The sequence below is a fragment of the Ambystoma mexicanum genome, chromosome 8 (genome assembly GCF_040938575.1).
Source record: "Ambystoma mexicanum isolate Mex_15411 chromosome 8, UKY_AmexF1_1, whole genome shotgun sequence".
In the NCBI taxonomy this organism is placed as follows: domain Eukaryota; kingdom Metazoa; phylum Chordata; class Amphibia; order Caudata; family Ambystomatidae; genus Ambystoma; species Ambystoma mexicanum.
In genome coordinates this window covers 1703412880-1703432104 of record NC_090929.1, presented here as the reverse complement: position 1 = coordinate 1703432104, position 19225 = coordinate 1703412880, and the positions used below count along the sequence as shown (strand labels likewise).

The 19225-nt window shown below is 50.4% G+C and overlaps 1 protein-coding gene across 1 annotated transcript in view; it reads right to left on the bottom strand.

Annotated features, from left to right (window-relative positions):
• The window catches only part of HMX2 (H6 family homeobox 2), a 129329-nt gene extending 124951 nt beyond the window's left edge, over positions 1–4378 (bottom strand). The window contains exon 1 of the mRNA XM_069612024.1: positions 3520–4378. The gene's annotated coding sequence lies outside the window, so the exon portion shown is untranslated. The remainder of the gene's footprint in view (positions 1–3519) is intronic.
• Between the last annotated feature and the right edge of the window lie 14847 nt (positions 4379–19225).

Sequence of the window (19225 nt, the reverse complement as noted above, 5' to 3'; positions counted from 1 at the left end):
ATCAACAGAACCAAAGCAGGAGGCATAGGCTTCCCCTTCCTGGCACCTAAGCTCTGGAATTCCCTACCTACGGACCTCAGAGCTGATGCTTCTCTCTTCTCCTTCCGAAAAAAGCTCAAAACTACCCTTTTCAACTAACCCCATTCTCACGTGTCTTTATGCTGATCTTGCATGTCTGTAAAAAAAGTATATCTCGTCCAATGTAACCGCACGGACATGAATTGTATGTACCCAAGTATAAGCAACACTGTAACTAGCGCCACGATGCCTTCGGTCTGATGTGCACTTAACAAATGCGAATAAATAAATAAATAAATAATAAGACCACCGAGATTGGAAGCTTAGGGGAAGTGATAAAGTGCAAAGAGAATTGCAATGCTACCGCTTCCCATACACCTAGACCACAGAGATTGGAATATTGGGGGAAGTGATAAAGTGCAAAGATAAGTGCAATGCTACAGCCTCCCACCCTCCTAGACCACAGAGATTGGCAGCTTGGGGGAAGTGATCAAGTGCAAAGAGAAGTGCAATGCTACCGCCTCCCATCCACCTAGAACACAGAGATTGGAAGCTTAGGGGAAGTGATGAAGTGCAAAGAGAAGTGCAATGCTACCGCCTCCCATCCACCTAGACCACAAAGATTGGAAGCTTGGTGGAAGTGATAAGTGCAAAGAGAAGTGCAATGCTACCGCCTCCCATCGACCTAGACCACAGAGATTGGAAGCTTGGGGAAAGTGATAAAGTGCAAAGAGAAGTGCAATGCTACCGCCTCCCATCCACCTAGACCACAGAGATTGGGATCTTGGGGGAAGTGATAATGTGCAAAGAAAAGTGCAATGCTACCACCTCCCATCCACCTAGACCACAGAGATTGGAAGCTTGGGGGAAGTGATAAAGTGTCAAGGGAAGTGCAATGCTACCGCCTCCCATCCACCTAAACCACAGAGATTGGAAGCTTGGCCTCCGATCCACCTAGACCACAAAGATTGGAATATTGGGGGAAGTGATGAAGTGCAAAGAGAAGTGCAATACTACCGCCTCCCATCCACCTAGACCACAGAGATTTGAAGCTTGGTGGAAGTGATAAAGTGCAAAGAGAAGTGCAATACTACCGCCTCCCATCCACCTAGACCACAGAGATTTGAAGCTTGGTGGAAGTGATAAAGTGCAAAGAGAAGTGCAATACTACCGCCTCCCATCCACCAAGACCACAGAGATTGGAAGCTTGGGGGACGTGATGAAGTGCAAAGAGAAGTGCAATACTACCACCTCCCATCCACCTAAACCACAGAGATTGGAAGCATGGGGGAAGTGATAAAGTGCAAAGAGAATTGCAATGCTACCGCTTCCCATCCACCTAGACCACAGAGATTGGAAGTTTAGGGGGATTGATAAGTGCAAGGAGAAGGGCAATGTTACCGCCTCCCATCCACCTAGACCACAGAGATTGGAAGTTTAGGGGAAGTGATAAAGTGCAAAGAGAAGTGCAATACTACAACCTCCCATCCACCTAGACCACAGAGATTGGGAAGCTTGGGGGAAGTGATGAAGTGCAAAGAGAAGTGCAATGCTACCGCCTCCCATCCACCCAGACCACAGAGATTGGAAGCTTGGGGGAAGTGATAAAGTGCAAAGAGAAGTGCAATACTACAGACTCCCATCCACCTAGACCACAGAGACTGGAAGCTTGAGGAAGTGATAAAGTGTAAAGAGAAGTGTAATGCTACCGCCTCCCATACACCTAGACCACAGAGATTGGGAAGCTTGGGGGAAGTGATGAAGTGCAAAGAGAAGTGCAATGCTACCGCCTCCCATCCACCCAGACCACAGAGATTGCTAGTTTAGGGGGATTGATAAGTGCAAGGAGAAGGGCAATGTTACCGCCTCCCATCCACATAGACCACAGAGATTGGAAGTTTAGGGGAAGTGATAAAGTGCAAAGAGAAGTGCAATACTACAACCTCCCATCCACCTAGACCACAGAGATTGGAAGCTTGGGGGAAGTGATGAAGTGCAAAGAGAAGTGCAATGCTACCGCCTCCCATCCACCTAGACCACAGAGATTGGAAGCTTGGGGGAAGTGATAAAGTGCAAAGAGAAGTGCAATACTACAGACTCCCATCCACCTAGACCACAGAGACTGGAAGCTTGAGGAAGTGATAAAGTGCAAAGAGAAGTGCAATACTACCGCCTCCCATACACCTAGACCACAGAGATTGGGAAGCTTGGGGGAAGTGATGAAGTGCAAAGAGAAGTGCAATGCTACCGCCTCCCATCCACCCAGACCACAGAGATTGGAAGCTTGGGGGAAGTGATTAAGTGCAAAGAGAAGTGATACCACAGAGATTGGACGCTTGGGGGAAATGATAAAGTGCAAAGAGAAGTGCAATGCTACCGCCTCCCATCCACCTAGACCACAGAGATGGGAAGCTTGGGGGAAGTGATGAAGTGCAAAGAGAAGTGCAATGCTACCGCCTCCCATCCGCCTAGACCACAGAGATTGGAAGCTTGGGGGAAGTGATAAAGTGCAAAGAGAAGTGCAATACTACAGACTCCCATCCACCTAGACCACAGAGACTGGAAGCTTGAGGAAGTGATAAAGTGCAAAGAGAAGTGCAATACTACCGCCTCCCATACACCTAGACCACAGAGATTGGGAAGCTTGGGGGAAGTGATGAAGTGCAAAGAGAAGTGCAATGCTACCGCCTCCCATCCACCCAGACCACAGAGATTGGAAGCTTGGGGGAAGTGATTAAGTGCAAAGAGAAGTGATACCACAGAGATGGGAAGCTTGGGGGAAGTGATTAAGTGCAAAGAGAAGTGCAATGCTACCGCCTCCCATCCACCTAGACCACAGAGATGGGAAGCTTGGGGGAAGTGATGAAGTGCAAAGAGAAGTGCAATGCTACCGTCTCCCATCCGCCTAGACCACAGAGATTGGAAGCTTGGGGGAAGTGATAAAGTGCAAAGAGAAGTGCAATACTACAGACTCCCATCCACCTAGACCACAGAGACTGGAAGCTTGAGGAAGTGATAAAGTGCAAAGAGAAGTGCAATACTACCGCCTCCCATACACCTAGACCACAGAGATTGGGAAGCTTGGGGGAAGTGATGAAGTGCAAAGAGAAGTGCAATGCTACCGCCTCCCATCCACCCAGACCACAGGGGGAAGTCATAGTATAGGGAAGGGCTACAGTGTATTTGCCTTATTTCACCATACTCACCGTATTCTCTTATGCCAGGCATTGCCAAATGTTGCCAGTAACCCCTTTTCACTCTTTGGCCAGGCGTGGACCCCTGCCTTTGAAGAAGCAGTGACCCTCTCTTCCTGACATTGTGATCTTTGCCCAGAGAGAGACCTGGTGCCATCAGTTGGCATGGCACAGTGTACCTGGCACACTCTAGCAGGGTACGTGTCTCCAGCCAGCCTGGCCACTGTTGCAACAGAACCCATATCCTGCCCCTCACCCTCTAACCCACTGACCCGTCCCCAGGGAACAAAAAAAGGTAATAACCAACCTCTTGAGGGGCAGGCCTTCTCCTGCTCTCCAAAGACCTTGCTTGCTTTCGTTGCCGGCGGCTCCTGATGGTCTGGTGTTTGCCAGCGCTCACTGCTCCCGATGGTCTTGTGTCTGCCAGCGCTCACTGCTCCCGGTGGTCTGGTGTCTGCCAGCGCTCACTGCTCCCGATGGTCTGGTGTCTGCCAGCGCTCACTGCTCCCGGTGTTATGGTGTCTGCCAGCGCTCACTGCTCCCGGTGGTCTGGTGTCTGCCAGCGCTCACTGCTCCCGGTGTTCTGGTGTCTGCGAGCGCTCACTGCTCCCGATGATCTGGTGTCTGCCAGCGCTCACTGCTCCCGGTGGTCTGGTGTCTGCCAGCGCTCACTGCTCCCGATGGTCTGGTGTCTGCCAGCGCTCACTGCTCCTGGTGGTCTGGTGTCTGCCAGCGCTGGTGTCTGCCAGCACGCCCTGCTCCTGGTGGTCTGGCGCCTCTGAGTCCTGACTTCTCCTGATGTACCCTTTGCTGGCTGGTGCCTGGGTGCCACTCTGTGCTGGCAGGTGCCTGGGAGCCAATCTATGCTGGCTGGTGCCTGGGTGCCACTCTGTGCTGGCAGGTGCCTGGGTGCCACTCTTTGCTGGCTGGTGCCTGGGTGCCACTCTGGGCTGGCAGGTGCCTGGGTGCCACTCTTTGATGGCTGGTGTCTGGGTGGCGCTCTCTGCTGGCTGGTGCCTGGGTGTCACTCTTTGATGCTGGCTGGTGCCAGGGTGTTTTTGTGTTACTCTGACACCCCTCGCCCCCAGCCTCCCTCTTGCTTGCTGTAAGCCAGGTGTTCCTCCAGCTTTGACCTAGGAGTTCCCAGCCCTCACCCCTGCCGTCGCCCTGGCCCTGTGCTCGGAGAATCGCAGCACACGCAGTCAGTCTCTGGAAGTTTATATCTGACTTTGAAGTGTTTGCTATACACAGAAACATCTATTTACTACCAAATAAAAGAAATACATGTCTGTTTTTAATACAAACAGCCAGCGAGGCCTGCTCCAGTGGCAGCCGAGCAGGGAGCCCCGGCGCCCTTCACAGAGGCCGGCCCAGCTCTGGAGCTGACCAGGCCGGCACCCAATGGGGCACGCGTCCCTTTCTGCCCCACCGCTGGAGAGCAGGGGCAATGGGTCATAAGGCAGATGGGGAGGGGATACTGGCTCCGCCACCCCTAACGACGGCAGAGGGCACGTGTGCCAGAATAAGCGGGAGGGCAGACGCGTGGCGCTCTTGGTGCCAGCTGCTTAGAGGCCATGGGTGGGGTGTGCCAGGTCCCCTCGGAGGGCAGGGACTATTGGTGCTGTGTGCCAGGTCCCCTCGGAGGGCTGGGGTCATTGGTGCTGTGTGCCATGTCCCCTCAGAGGGTAGAGGTCATGGGTGTTGTGTGCCAGGGTGGTTTGGAGGGCAGGGGCATAGAAACCTCCGAGCCAGGTACCCAGTGGGTGCTTTCTGCTACTCTTCTGTGTTGTGGAGCTGCCTTTCTCGCGCCCCCCCCCCGCCTCTTGTTTTCCCCTGGCGCGTGCCCCCACCTCCCTAACACAGCGAGGCTTATCTCGCTCCCCATGGCACGCGACCGATGTCTTTTTCTCCCACCCCTTATCTGGCCTTGACACACCTCAGACCTGCCGGGAGGGCTGCGGGGGTGGCCCTGGGGCTGCAGCAACACGGGCTGGGGGTGTTCTAGCACCCCCCCCCCCCGCCACCCTCGGCCACTCACCGGCCTTATCAGCTCGAGGTACTTACGACAAGCAGGAGGAAGGGGCTTTGAGCGAAACGATACAATAGCAAGTGCTTGTTGGCACCACACGCCACCCACCTGTTGCCAAAGTAAACACTGCGCGCACTTGAAAAGGCACAGGCCCTTGCAGGCGGCGCTCCTCGTGTGCCCAAGCTCCTCCAGCGGAGGCCACACGCATGCCTTATTCCACATGTGGGCATTTTACACGGACGCGAGTGGCGCATTAGTCGCAGGCCCCAGTGGCAGCGTTGCACGCCGAGCCCCTCTCCGCGAGGGTGGGGTCTACTGTGTGAGTGTGTGAGTGTCAGGGGAGTATCCAGCGTTACAAGAGTGTGGGGGCCAGCCACGAAAAAAGCCCTATGGCCCTATTCCAATTCCATATGGTCTCATTCGACCCCACACACCGGCCACCCCCGCCCCAATCTACGTTTTTTGTAACATTAGTGGTAGATGGTATTTTAAAACATAACAAAAAAAGAAAACTGCAGGCCTATTGCAGATGCAGGAAACTCGTCTATTAGGGCTCTGTCCAGGCCCTCTGGGGCAAAAAACATACCAACCTCCTAATTTACACATGGATTATTCCAACAGAAATGACTTCCCAGAAAAAGACATTGCACGGAGCATCATCAGTCTTTGATACTTGGAGGCGCCATGGAAGTGACTTTAGAACAAGTTGCCATAAGTGAGACAAGTGGCAAATAACTGTGGTGCAAAATACTTACATCGCACTATTATCATATAGGGAGCAACTCTATAGTCATTGGGTTTTTTATAGTAACAGCCTGATATATTAACACAAGCTCTGAAGTTAATCACAGAGCTGCAGATAAGGCACGGTGCGATTACATGATCTGCCCAGGATCACGTACTTTGGTTAAATGGTGAAACCCGGATGTGGACGATTTAAGCAACTGAGCACATCTTCACAGGTTTAGTTGATATTTATTAAGATTTCCCTTTGCATTTCATGTGCTTACATAATACTTTATAGCAATGCCTTCGAAGCAAACCACATTACATAATAAACCAGCATTTTACAATTAACTTTACTCTATACATCATCATAGAAATATATTGAGCAATGAGAGCTTTAGTTTTATTCTCCCCATCCTGCACGCAAAGTCACAATATCATCATGCAGGTTAATGTGAGCCTAACAAATCGCCCTTGGGTTTTAAAGCCATAGACATTATTTCATAAAGCCTGCAACATTATGCACCTGTCTCACTTCTGATCACTCCCTGCCATGCACATTTGTAAAGGGGCAATAGTCCCCGCTAACAATCCCCCCTCCCTCCGAGTAGTGCCTAATGGCTCACATTCTAATGCTCTGTTTACACAGAGCAACGTGACAGCCCCTCCACTGCCCGCAGCTCGTTGGGGCATTGTCCTGGCAGAGGGACACCTCTCCCGTTCAGAAAAAAGTAAGGTGTCCTGCTGCCAGGACAATGCATGTGCTGGGCAATAATTGCTCAGTCCACAGTCTCCTCCCAGAGGGACACCTTTCCCGTTGGGCACCCTCATTGAGGTGCTAAACGGGAGAAGTAACCCGCTGACAAAAATCCTGGTCAGGCTCGGAAAAGAGCCTGTGGGGGTCGGGGGGCAGCTTGCCCCCTCTGGGTCCCGCTCGGTACGCAACTGGTGTGTGTGGGCAGGAGGGTGCTTAGGAAATGGCTGTGCCCATGGTAAAGAAGAACGGGCCCCTCGCTCTCTACTTCTCGCACCTTTTGAGAATGGCAGCCTGCCTGGGACCCTGCCGCCACCTGTCGGCCTATATCCGTGTCCAGTCTCTTTTCAACTATCCGGTCTCCACGCCCACTCTCTATCACCCAGCCAGTCTCGGTGTATGCTCTCTGGTCACTCAGCCAGTCTGCATGTCCACTCTCTTTCACCCAGCCATTCTCTGCTCACCCAGCCATTCTCTGTGCCCATTCTCTGGCCACCCAGCCAGTCTCTGTTTACGCTCTCTAGTCACCCAGCCAGTCTCCATGTCCACTCTCTTTCACCCAGCCAGTCTCTGCTCACCCGGCCAGTCTCTGTGCCCATTCTCTGGTCACCCAGCCAGTCTCTGTGTACGCTCTTTGGTCACTCAGCCAGTCTGCCATACCCTTCCTCTGGTCACCCAGCCAGTCTCTGTGCCCATTCTCTGGTCACCCAGTCAGTCTCTGTGTCCATTCTCTGGTCACCCAGCCAGTCTCTGTGCCTATTCTCTGGTTACCCAGCCAGTCTCTTCGCCCATTCTCTGATCATTGAGTCAGTCTCTGTGCCCATTCTCTGGTCACTCAGCCAGTCTCCATGTCTATTCTCTGGTCACCCAACCAGTCTCTGTGCCCATTTTCTGGTTACCCAGCCAGTCTCTTCGCCCATTCTCTGATCATTGAGTCAGTCTCTGTGCCCATTCTCTGGTCACTCAGCCAGTCTCCATGTCCACTCTCTGGTCACCCAACCAGTCTCTGTGCCCATTCTCTGGTTACCCAGCCAGTCTCTTCGCCCATTCTCTGATCATTGAGTCAGTCTCTGTGCCCATTCTCTGGCCACTCAGCCAGTCTCCATGTCCATTCTCTGGTCACCCAACCAGTCTCCATGCTCATTCTCTGGTTACCCAGCCAGTCTCTGCGCCCATTCTATGCTTACCCAGCCAGTCTCTTCGCCCATTCTCTGATCATTGAGTCAGTCTCTGTGCCAATTCTCTGGTCACTCAGCCAGTCTCCATGTCCATTCTCTGGTCACCCAACCAGTCTCCATGCTCATTCTCTGGTTACCCAGCCAGTCTCCATGTCCATTCTCTGGTCACCCAACCAGTCTCCATGCTCATTCTCTGGTTACCCAGCCAGTCTCTGCGCCCATTCTCTGGTTACCCATCCAGTCTCTTCGCCCATTCTCTGATCATTGAGTCAGTCTCTGTGCCCATTCTCTGGTCTCTCAGCCAGTCTCCATGTCCATTCTCTGGTCACCCAACCAGTCTCCATGCTCATTCTCTGGTTACCCAGCCAGTCTCCATGTCCATTCTCTGGTCACCCAACCAGTCTCCATGCTCATTCTCTGGTTACCCAGCCAGTCACAGTCTCCACGCTCATTCTCTGGTTACCCAGCCAGTCTCCATGTCCATTCTCTGGTCACCCAACCAGTCTCCACGCTCATTCTCTGGTTACCCAGCCAGTCTCCATGTCCATTCTTTGGTCACCCAACCAGTCTCCACGCTCATTCTCTGGTTACCCAGCCAGTCTCCATGTCAATTCTTTGGTCACCCAACCAGTCTCTATGCTCATTCTCTGGTCACCCAGCCAGTCTCCGTGCTCATTCTCTGGTTACCCAACCAGTCTCTGTGCCCATTCTCTGGTCACCCAACCAGTCTCCGTGCTCATTCTCTGGTTACCCAACCAGTCTCCGTGTCCATTCTCTGATCACCCAACCAGTATCCGTGCCCATTCTCTGGTTACCCAGCCAGTCTCCGTGCCCATTCTCTGGTTACCCAGCCAGTCTCTGTGTCCATTCTCTGGTCACCCAACCAGTCTCCATGTTCATTCTCCGGTTACCCAGCCAGTCTCTATGTCCATTCTCTGGTCACCCAACCAGCCTCCATGCTCATTCTCTGGTTACCCAGCCAGTCTCCATGTCCATTCTCTGGTCACCCAACCAGTCTCCATGCTCATTCTCTGGTCACCCAACCAGTCTCCATGTCCATTCTCTGGTCACCCAACCAGTCTCCATGCTCATTCTCTGGTCACCCAGCCAGTCTCCATGCCCATTCTCTGGTCACCCAGCCAGCCTCCATGCTCATTCTCTGGTTACCCAGCCAGTGTCCATGCTCATTCTCTGGTCACCCAGCCAGTCTCCATGCTCATTCTCTGGTTACCCAGCCAGTCTCCATGTCCATTCTCTGGTCACCCAACCAGTCTCTGTGTCCATTCTCTGGTCACCCATCCAGTCTCCATGCTCATTCTCTGGTTACCCAGCCAGTCTCCATGTCCATTCTCTGGTCACCCAACCAGTCTCTGTGCCCATTCTCTGGTTACCCAGCCAGTCTCCATGCTCATTCTCTGGTTACTCAGCCAGTCTCTGTGCCCATTCTCTGGTTACCCAGCCAGTCTCTTCGCCCATTCTCTGATCATTGAGTCAGTCTCTGTGCTCATTCTCTGGTCACTCAGCCAGTCTCCATGCTCATTCTCTGGTCACCCAACCAGTCTCTGGTAAAGGAAGGTACAGGCAGGAGGGGGATGTTGCTAGAAGCCATTACATGGGGAGGCAGGTGTACGGTTTTAATCTGGTATACATAGGGAACCAAGCACCATCTTGGATAGTTACAGCCATGTTGGAATCGAGGCCCAGTTCTATGTTAAGGCCATGGTTGCAGGCCAGAGTCATACACATAGAAATAAAATGCATGCATGAAGAAATATGTTGATGACCAGGCACCAATGAGAAAGGCCAGAGCTGCAGAGATTCATAGACCCTTCATTGTCTCATGTTGCCAACATTTCGTATCCCAGAAGGAAAGCGCCCTGCAAGGCCACATGGGGGGTGAGAGCTCTCGGTAAAAGGCAATCCCACGAGAAGGAGGGCACGAGCCTCTGACCTTCCCCTTTTCAAGTTTAAGCAATAGCATTTAAATGTCCCCCTCCCAAGACCCCGGCATTCCAAAGTATCAGCCAGTCCCAGACCACAGACCATAACACTGTTGGACCCTAAATTGACCAAGACAGATCCGAAGGCAGGGATTAGTTGCCTTCACCATAAGTCACATGATTTGTGCTGTGAGTTCCCGGGAGGGATGAAACAACATAACCAAAATGAGGGTCGGAAGCTTTGGAAGGGCACCAATGTGTCTGTAATCGAGCTGTAGTTAGTTAGAAGCAATGGCCTCAAGGTCTGTTCTTAGCCCATGTCTGCAATACCAGGCGCACATTAGGTTAGAGATGGACGATGCATTGTTTTTCTTTGCTTAACAAGCAGTTAATTGCAACTTCGTGCCTGCTGATGTGTGAGGAGGAGCCCACGTGGATGAAGATGGACAGACGGGGCTGGGGCCAATGGCCTGGCATCCCATATGGAGCAGGTAGCCTATGTATAAGGTCAAGCCAACCAGCCATTTGGATTTGAACCATATGTAATTTTGTTCCTGATGATGCTGTGTGCTCGATGGACCCCAGCCGGCCCATAGGACTGGGGGTTTCCAAACAGCACTTTAAGATGAGTAGCAGCACCCTTCAGATGGATTGGGATGCAGATGTGTACTCTTGCACCAAATCAATAATGACAACTCAATAGTTTGGCAAAGGGAGTCCGTTTAATGACAAGTACAAAAAATGGGGAGTACAATGAACATCAGCAACCGCTCGATCTTCCTTCTCGCTTCAACTCTAATTAATTTCAGAAAAAACATAAAATCTATACCAAAAACTCGTCATCACTGACGTGCAACTCTTAAAACTTAGCATGCAACTCGATTGGTTCTAGGAAGGCAACTTTAATATAGGTATTATATCTGTATATGGTAACGGGGAGAGGGGATTGGATAAACAATGTCAAGTGGGGCAACTAAGCCCTTCCCTTAAAATGGCTACTGTAAACGTCACTAAAAGTACAACGTCTCATTGGTTCTACTAACTATAGGACCCTAGATTACATGGTCCACTATGATTGGGTTGGCATCAGCCCCACTCATACTTTTCCACTTGCACTTAGCAGTGTGCAGAATAGCCAGCCAGGTGCAGGGAGCTCGTCTGAACCCCCATCTTGCCTCCAATTATTGCTACAATCAATCATCACCTCAGTGGTTATGTGTCAATTATTTATTTGTGGTTGGCCTCAAGTCTGCTTCTTGGTCTGGGAAAGTTAAGGCATCTGGGTATGGCAAAGGTCCATGCGTAGGTGTGAAAGTTTCATCCCTTCCTTCTAGCCTGGTCACATGATTCAGACACTGTGAAATCGTCCTTTCCTTCATGCAATTTCATGTATTTGATTTAATTCCGCCAGTCGTCTGCCATCTGTGGCTTATCTTGACCTTTCTGAACAGGATACTCTGTTCTTCTTTCTCTTAATTGTATCCACTTTGTCCTATTTCAGCTTATACGACCTTGGCTTCTTGGCACCGTTACCTTCAGCTGAGCTTCCCCTCTGTCTTTAATTCTCGATTTGTTTGCTGCAAAACTCTCCTCTTGAGACCTTTAGTAACCTTTGGTTGATTCTGCTCTTCTGCGTAGTGGAAGCATACTTATATAAGGTGCTTTCTTGAGGAAGCCATAAGTGCTTTCTTGAGGTAGCCATATGTACAGGTGGCGCTTGCCGCAATCTATCTTACTACTAAGCATAAGCAAGCCTCACGATTTCTGTGCTTCTTGCGGTAACTGTGTATATGTACATGTTTAAACTAACTGAATATCTTCATCGCACATATGGCATCATTTCTGACATCTTGACATCAATTGTGTCACTTTAGGCTCAGGATGTCACTTATCCATGGTATTTCATCTCGTTTGTCATCATTCTCAGGTCATCATATCGTCTATATACGAGTCAGTCTGGGTTCTTACGACATCACCATTCGTCTTCTTTCAGTGTCTTCTTAGTTTCTTCGGGTATTACATTTTGACAATCGTCATTCCGTCTCACTTGTTGGTATGGTTTTCTCAAAGGACCTTACTGTCCAGGATTTCTTAGGTGACGGTACTTCAACAGGTGCTGTTATTCTGATAGGTACTGGACAGAGCCCAACTGAGGCTCTCTACTGGTTTATTTGCTCATCATATGTCTCATATTTCGGCGTGAATGTTCCTGGTACTTCAAAATGGGTAGTTGGAGTGCGAATCGAGCTTGGCACCTCCTCTACCACTGTGTGCATATAAACAATGTTGCTTGTACTTATTTTGGCAGAACATTCTGTAGAGGAGCAGCCGAATGCCTCTGCGGAAGTCCCGTCCACCTATTACCTGTATGTTGGAAGCATGAAATTGCCCCATGCTTGATACCAGCAATTGTGACCATTCTGCGGCGAATCTTCGAGAAAAGATACCCACTGAGAAAACCATATCCGATACATCCTCGAAGAGACGACAGTCTAATGGAGGAACTTCCCGAAGGAATATGAACATGAGAGAAAGAAGAGTTGGTGACATCACAAGAAGCAAACGTGACACCTTGAGAAGATTGGCTGAAGAAGAGAATATATGGACCTTATAGAAACTGATGACAAAGTAAAGAATCAAGTAAACTTTCATATGCGAAAAGAAGATTGTGCATGTGAAGAATGTTGCAGAAGATACAAGTTGTTTAATAACTGTACAGGTGCAGAAACGCAAGTAGACTAAGTGATCTTAAAAGCTGGCTATACGTAGTGAACAGCCTGCAGGCAAAGTCGCCATTCTTCTCCATGTTTGAACAGAAAACACAGTTTATATAATGCAAATGAGTCATTCTTAGTCATCATAATCATTGAGCTATGAAAACCTATCTTTACTGCGCATTGGTCTGCAGAGGACGTCCCAAATAAAGCCTGCACTCCAGTTGCCCATTTCGAAGTACCAGGAACATTCACACCGAGATATGTGATGTATGATGAACAAATAAACCAGCAGAGACCCGCAGTAGGGCTCTGCCCAGAACCTAGTAGAAGAACAGCACCTATTGACATACCAATACCAAGAAAACCATGGACAGTAAGGTATCCATTAAGAAAACCCTACCAACAAATGAAACGAAATGAAGATTGCCTAAGTACAGTCCCGAGAGAAACCAAAAAGGTCTTGATGGAAGATGAATGGTGACATCACGAGGGCCCGGACAGACTCACAGATAGAAGAAATGATTACCCGAAAATGACACAAAGAGACAAAACGCCATGAATAAGGATATCGTGTACTTAAAGTAAAAGAACGATGTCAAAATGGAAGAAGTTTAACTGTAAGCAAGATGAAGATATTCGACAAGCTTACACCTGTAAATATGCTTGGAACTGCAAGAAAGCTAATAAAACAGTGCGGCTTGCTATGCTTAGTAGAAGAGTAGTGCGGCAAGCGCCATTATACATAATCTACCTCAAACGAAGCACAGTATTGTAAGTATATTTCTACTTTGCACAAGAAGCAGAATCAACCCAGGTTACTAAAGGCCACACGAGAAAGCTTCATATTTAGCAAAAACTAGAAGAGATGGCTGAAACGAAACTCTGCAGAGCTAACTCATGCCAGGAGAGCCAAGGTCATACTAATAGAAGTTTGGAACAGTAGCTACATTTAATTGAAACTAAGAACAGAATATCCTGCCTCTGAAAGGTTGAGATAAGAAGGCGAAGGCAGGTGGCGGGTGAAACGAAAATCAAATACACAAATTGAGAGAAAAGAGACAAACTCACAGTGTCGGAATCATGTGAACAGCCGAGCAAGAAGAAGCGAGGGTTCACACCTACACTTGGCACTTGACCAGGCAGAGATATCAGAACTTTTTCCAGACAGAAGATGCAGTCTTGAGGCCAACCACAGTGAAATAATTGACACATGGCTATTAAAGTGATGATTGATTGTAACCATAATCTGAGGAGGGCCGGGTAACTAAGGGGCACCCTGCACCTGGCCGACCATTCTGCGTGCTGCTAAGCGAAGTGGAAAAGTAAGCATGGGGTTGGTGCCAACCCAATCACAATGGACCAAATAATCTCGGGTCGTATAGTTAGTAGATCCATTGAGACGTCATACTTTTAGTGACGTCTGCAGTTGTCATTTTTGAAGGAAGGGCTTAGATGCCCACCTGACAGTGTTTACCCAATCCCCTTACTCCGTTACCATACAGATTTAGTACCTATAGTAAAATTACCTTTTCCTAACCAATAGAATTGCATGTTAACTTTTGAGTATTACACGTCAATGATGATGATTTTTGAGTATAAATGTTACAACTCGTATGAAGTTCGTTGGAGTTGAAGCGAGAAGAATGATCGCATCACTGCTGATATCTATAATTCCCTGTTTTTTGTACTTGTCATTAAACTGACTTCCTTTGCTAAACCATTGAGTTGTCCTTATTGATTGGTGTTGGAGTAATACATCTGCACCCCCATCCATCTCATGGGTGTAGCTATCTTGTCTTCAAGTACTTCTGAGTAAACCTCAGCTCTATGGGACGGCCGGGGGTCTCGGAGTACACTTGGTAGCAGAGATTGATGGTTATCGATTATCGATTAGAATAAGACACCCATTGACCGTCAACATAAAGTAACTCTAGGGGGGTCATTACGAGGTAGGCAGTAATGGAAAAACGATGCTGGTAAGGGATTACTGGCACCGCAAACCGCTCCGGGCTATTATGAGTCAACAACGCGGTATCAGCGCCACCGCTGATACCGTGCACCCCCGTACCGGCATGCGCGCGGGCACGCAGCCCTTCGGTCCGGCAATACCGGGATGGCGCTAACAGGAGGTCATCACAAGTCATGCGGACATGCAAATACCAGCATCATGAAGGCGGTAATAAAGGATACCGGGATGCCGGCATCACCGGCATCGTGAACCACCCGCAAACAGCAATGTGCAGTGTTCCCAAGTGCCACAGGTGCACACAATCAGCACAGGTGGAGGCAATGGAGTCTGGCCCAGCACAAAAGGAGCACACCTACACACCACACCCCATTCCACACCAAAATGATTCCACTTGCATTAGCAATATTGGGGCTGGATGACATGCTTTCATTGCTACACCAGCAACAACAACAACAGGCACCACAGAGGAGATGCAGGAGGAGAATGAGGGTGAGACAGGTCCAGAGCACCAGTGCAGCCAATGGTACCACGTAGGCAGCCTCCAACCCCTTGCATCAGAGCCAGTCCATTCAACCTAACCCCTAAGCAGATCCACACCCTGTACCGTCTGGACCGGGACACCATCAACACCATTGTGACATGATACACAACGACATTGTCAGCCTGATTGAAATACTCACCGCCATCCCCCCTCTACTGAAGGTAGTGTCGGTGCTCCACTTCCTGGCCACAGGCACCTACCAGCACACAGTGGGGCACATGCATGGCATATCACAACCCTTATTTTCTCGCATGCTGAACCAAGTGCTGGATGCCCTCCTGAAGCACTCAAGGAACTACATATCCCTACCACGGACTGCCCAGGAGATCTTTGACACAAAAGTTGGCTTCCATGCACTGGCAGGCATGCCAAATTGCATTGGTGCACTTGACTGCACCCATCTTGAATTGGTGGTCCCACATGCCATGGAGGTGGTGTATCACAATCGTAAGCTATATCACTCCATCAATGTTCAGATGGTATGTGACTCCAGCAAGATCATCACACATTGTTCTGCCCGATTTCACGGAACTTCACGCTACCAGGCTACATGGAGCGACATGCAGGATGACATGCCTGGCTGCTTGGTAAGTCTCAAGACAGGCACATGGCAGTGTGATGGGGGACAGATGTACACACCACCATGGCGTCATTGTTGTGGTGACAGCACGATGTTCACATCACAAAACACTGTACCCCAAAGCATCACAAACTGAACATGACAACCAATCCCCATAGCAATGATGAAAGCTGCTCACCAATTACAGCATGCCTAACTTTCACGCAGCCCACATCCCACAACACGTCCACCACCCATCATCAGACCTCACCCTCCGTAACACAATCCAGCAACATGCTGTGAGTATGCACAATGTAAATGTCCGCAGCAAATCACGACACAGGACAACAATCCATGAGAGTGCACAAATCAATCCTACCAAGGGAATACACTGCTTGTCACAGGGCCACCACCACAGTAGCGCTACATGTCACCATGGAAATAATAAGTGCAGAATGATAAATGATGCTGAGACTTCTGCCAACGCTGCCAGTAATAATATCATACTAATCACTACCCATCACATAATGATACCAAACACAGCGGTATGCACCCACAGTGCATGAACAACAGCAAGGGAGAGGACACCCTGTATCATCTGGAAGACGCAACCCACACCATAAAACCATGGCACGGCACACATTGTGGCAAGTTAAAATGTGTGCATACAACCAGGGACATGTGCATGTGAACAACAAATATCTGCAGGCATTTGAGTGATAAGTACAGGTGTCTATCAGGAATTCACTTACACACCCATGCAGGTGATAGTGGCTATCCCTTGAAGACGTGGCTCCACACCCCTGTCCGGAACCCGCAGAACAGGCACGAAGAGGACTACAATCGTTCCCATACCCGTACCCGTGTGGTGATCGAGCATACCTTTGGCCTGTTGAAGGCATGGTTTCGCTGCCTCAGCAGGTCCGGTGGGGCACTCCTGTACGGGCATGAGAAGGTGGCCAAGATCATCATGGCATGTGCCATGCTGCACAACATGTGCATCCGACGGAATATGCCTCTGCCCCCTGACATTGAACAGCAACCACCCGGTGAGGATGAAGAAGATGAAGAAGATGGGGTTGTACCCCATCCCGGTGGCGATGCACAGTAAGGACGTGCTGTGCGCCAGTCTGTGATAGGCCAATATTTCTAAGACACATGGGTGCAGAGGGTGCCATGAATGTGGGACTCAGGGTACTGGGTGTAGGGGTACATGGACACTATGCACTGTAAACCAATAAATGACAAATACACAATAAGGAATGTCCAGTCAAGTATTTTGTCTGGTACACAACGGGTGTATTTAACAGGAAAAAGTAATAAGTGCTTATACCCTCCACCTCACACACACACCCTCTCCCACAACTCCCCCACACACCCCCTCCCCCCACAAATCCCCCACACCCCCCTACCGCTCCCCCCACAACTACCCCCACAACTCCCACACACACCCTCCCCCACAATTCCCCCACACATGGCATGCAATGTTATGCCACTCGAGTCTGCATAGGTGTGCACATGCAGGCTGAGCCTGCAACTAATGTCCTGTGTCTGACTCCGGGGGTGGCATGTTGGGGGGGGCGCATGGTGCGCACAGACCTGCGCAGGGGGCTCGTCTGTGTGGAGCTTGACGAAGACCCCGTGGGCGCATGCTCTACTGTCGGGGCAGGACGCAGAGCCTCCGTGGCATCCGCAATCGTGGCAAGGACCTGCCTCACTGCCAACAGATCCTCACAGATCTTCTGGGTGCTCGATTCTATGGCCCTTTTCATGACCGCAGTGTTGTCTCAGGCCTCCCTCCTCGTCACATCACCATCAGTGACATATTGTTTCACTAGGCCGGTCAGCTCCTGCTGGCGCGCCTCCATCTGTGACATCCTGAAATCCCCGTCCCGGACCCCTGTGGAGGTGGATGGCAGCTGTGGCAAGGGGCCCAATTCTGGTGGGTCCTGTGTGGGGCTCCAGGCCTCTGCTTCAGCCTCTCCTCCCGACTGGACATGTAAGTTGCCATCGGGTGAGCTGATGGGTGTGTACTGGTGTGCTTGGGCGGGGTTGGGTGTGCCTAGGAATTCCATGGAGCGGTTATCCTCCTCAGGGACACAGATCTCGCCTTGGGAAAGTACCTCATCGCCACTCTGTGGCGCAGTGGCTGCTGCCTCCCCAACCGAACTGGTAGCTGCAGACAGGGTCCCATCTGCCACCGGCTCTACAGCTGCGGATTCCACAGGTGTTGGAACTTTTGCAGTAGTGGATGACCTATGATGCCCCTGTTCCCTTCCATCCAGTGGTGCCTTTGTCCTCGGTTGCTGATGTGCCTTGCCAGTGCTTTTGGAGGTGGAAGGCCTGTTAGTGTCTTCCCTGGACCTGGCCCTCTTTGTAGGAGTGGTGGTCTGTGCTGCAGAGTCCTCTGCATCGCTGTCGGTATCACGGACTGTGGGGGACCCTAAGAGGGATGGCATGGCATCAGTGATGGTTGTAAATGCATCATGCATACAATGGTATTAGTGCAGTTGTACACATTTGATGACTTGGGGCCTCATTACGAGGTGGGCGGAATGGGTTTAACGGGACGGTAATGGTGCCGGTACCGGTAAACCCATTCCGCCCTATTACGAGGTTCCCTAGCGGGACCCGCTCAGAACGTCTAGTCAGACCAGACGTCCTTTGCGGGTCCCGCTATAGGACCAGGGAGTTAATAACGGGCCCGTTATTAACGGGCCCGTTATTAGCTCCCTCCCCATTCCCATTGAGCCCTATGGGGGCTCAAATGGGAAGGGGGATGGGTTCCTTCAATGAGGAATTACCGGGTCCTCCAAGGTTGGAATAGCCTGGTAATTCCTCATTGAAGGAACCCAGACGCGGACCCGAGTTTGGACGCAGCCATGGCGCTAATAGCACCATGGCTAACTCCAAACTCGTAATGAGGCCCTTGCTGTCCTACTGTTGTGGCATACAGGTTATCTGCCATTTGGTGGGGTTGCTCAAGCATACATTAGGTTCACACATGTGTGAGGTGGTGTCTGCTGTTTGACATGCCTTTGTGTTGTGGTCTGCGTGCAGTGTGACACATGCCGTTTCCCTGTTTGTGGTGTGTGTCTCATTTATGGCATTGGCATGCTGCATGCATGTGGATGTGTCAGTGCTGGGGATGGCATCTAGGCAGGGATGTGTCCGTGTGTGTAATGGGCCATGCATTGTCTCATGGCACGGTCACATTGGCGGACTATCCTACTTTGCATTACAGTGTTTTCTTAGGACACTCACCTCCATCTGCCGATGACGAGGCTCCACGTTCCATTTCTCCCACACCTTCTATGGACTCCATACCGATTGTGCTGGCGCAGGTTTCTTCCCAGCGGCTGAGTTTAATTGGTGAGTTAGAGCCACCGCCAGTAGCCAGGCCCTGGCTCCGGTTGGCAGACAAGATATTGCGCACTCTGAGGCGCAGGTCATCCCAATGTTTTCTGACGTTCTTTACTGTGCGGGGGGTGGTGCCAACCGCACTGACTTTCTGGGCCACTAACTCCCATATCTCTTTTTTTTAGCTTTGCTGCTCTTTTCCGGTCAGAGGCAAAGACCACCTCTGCATTCTCAGCCAGA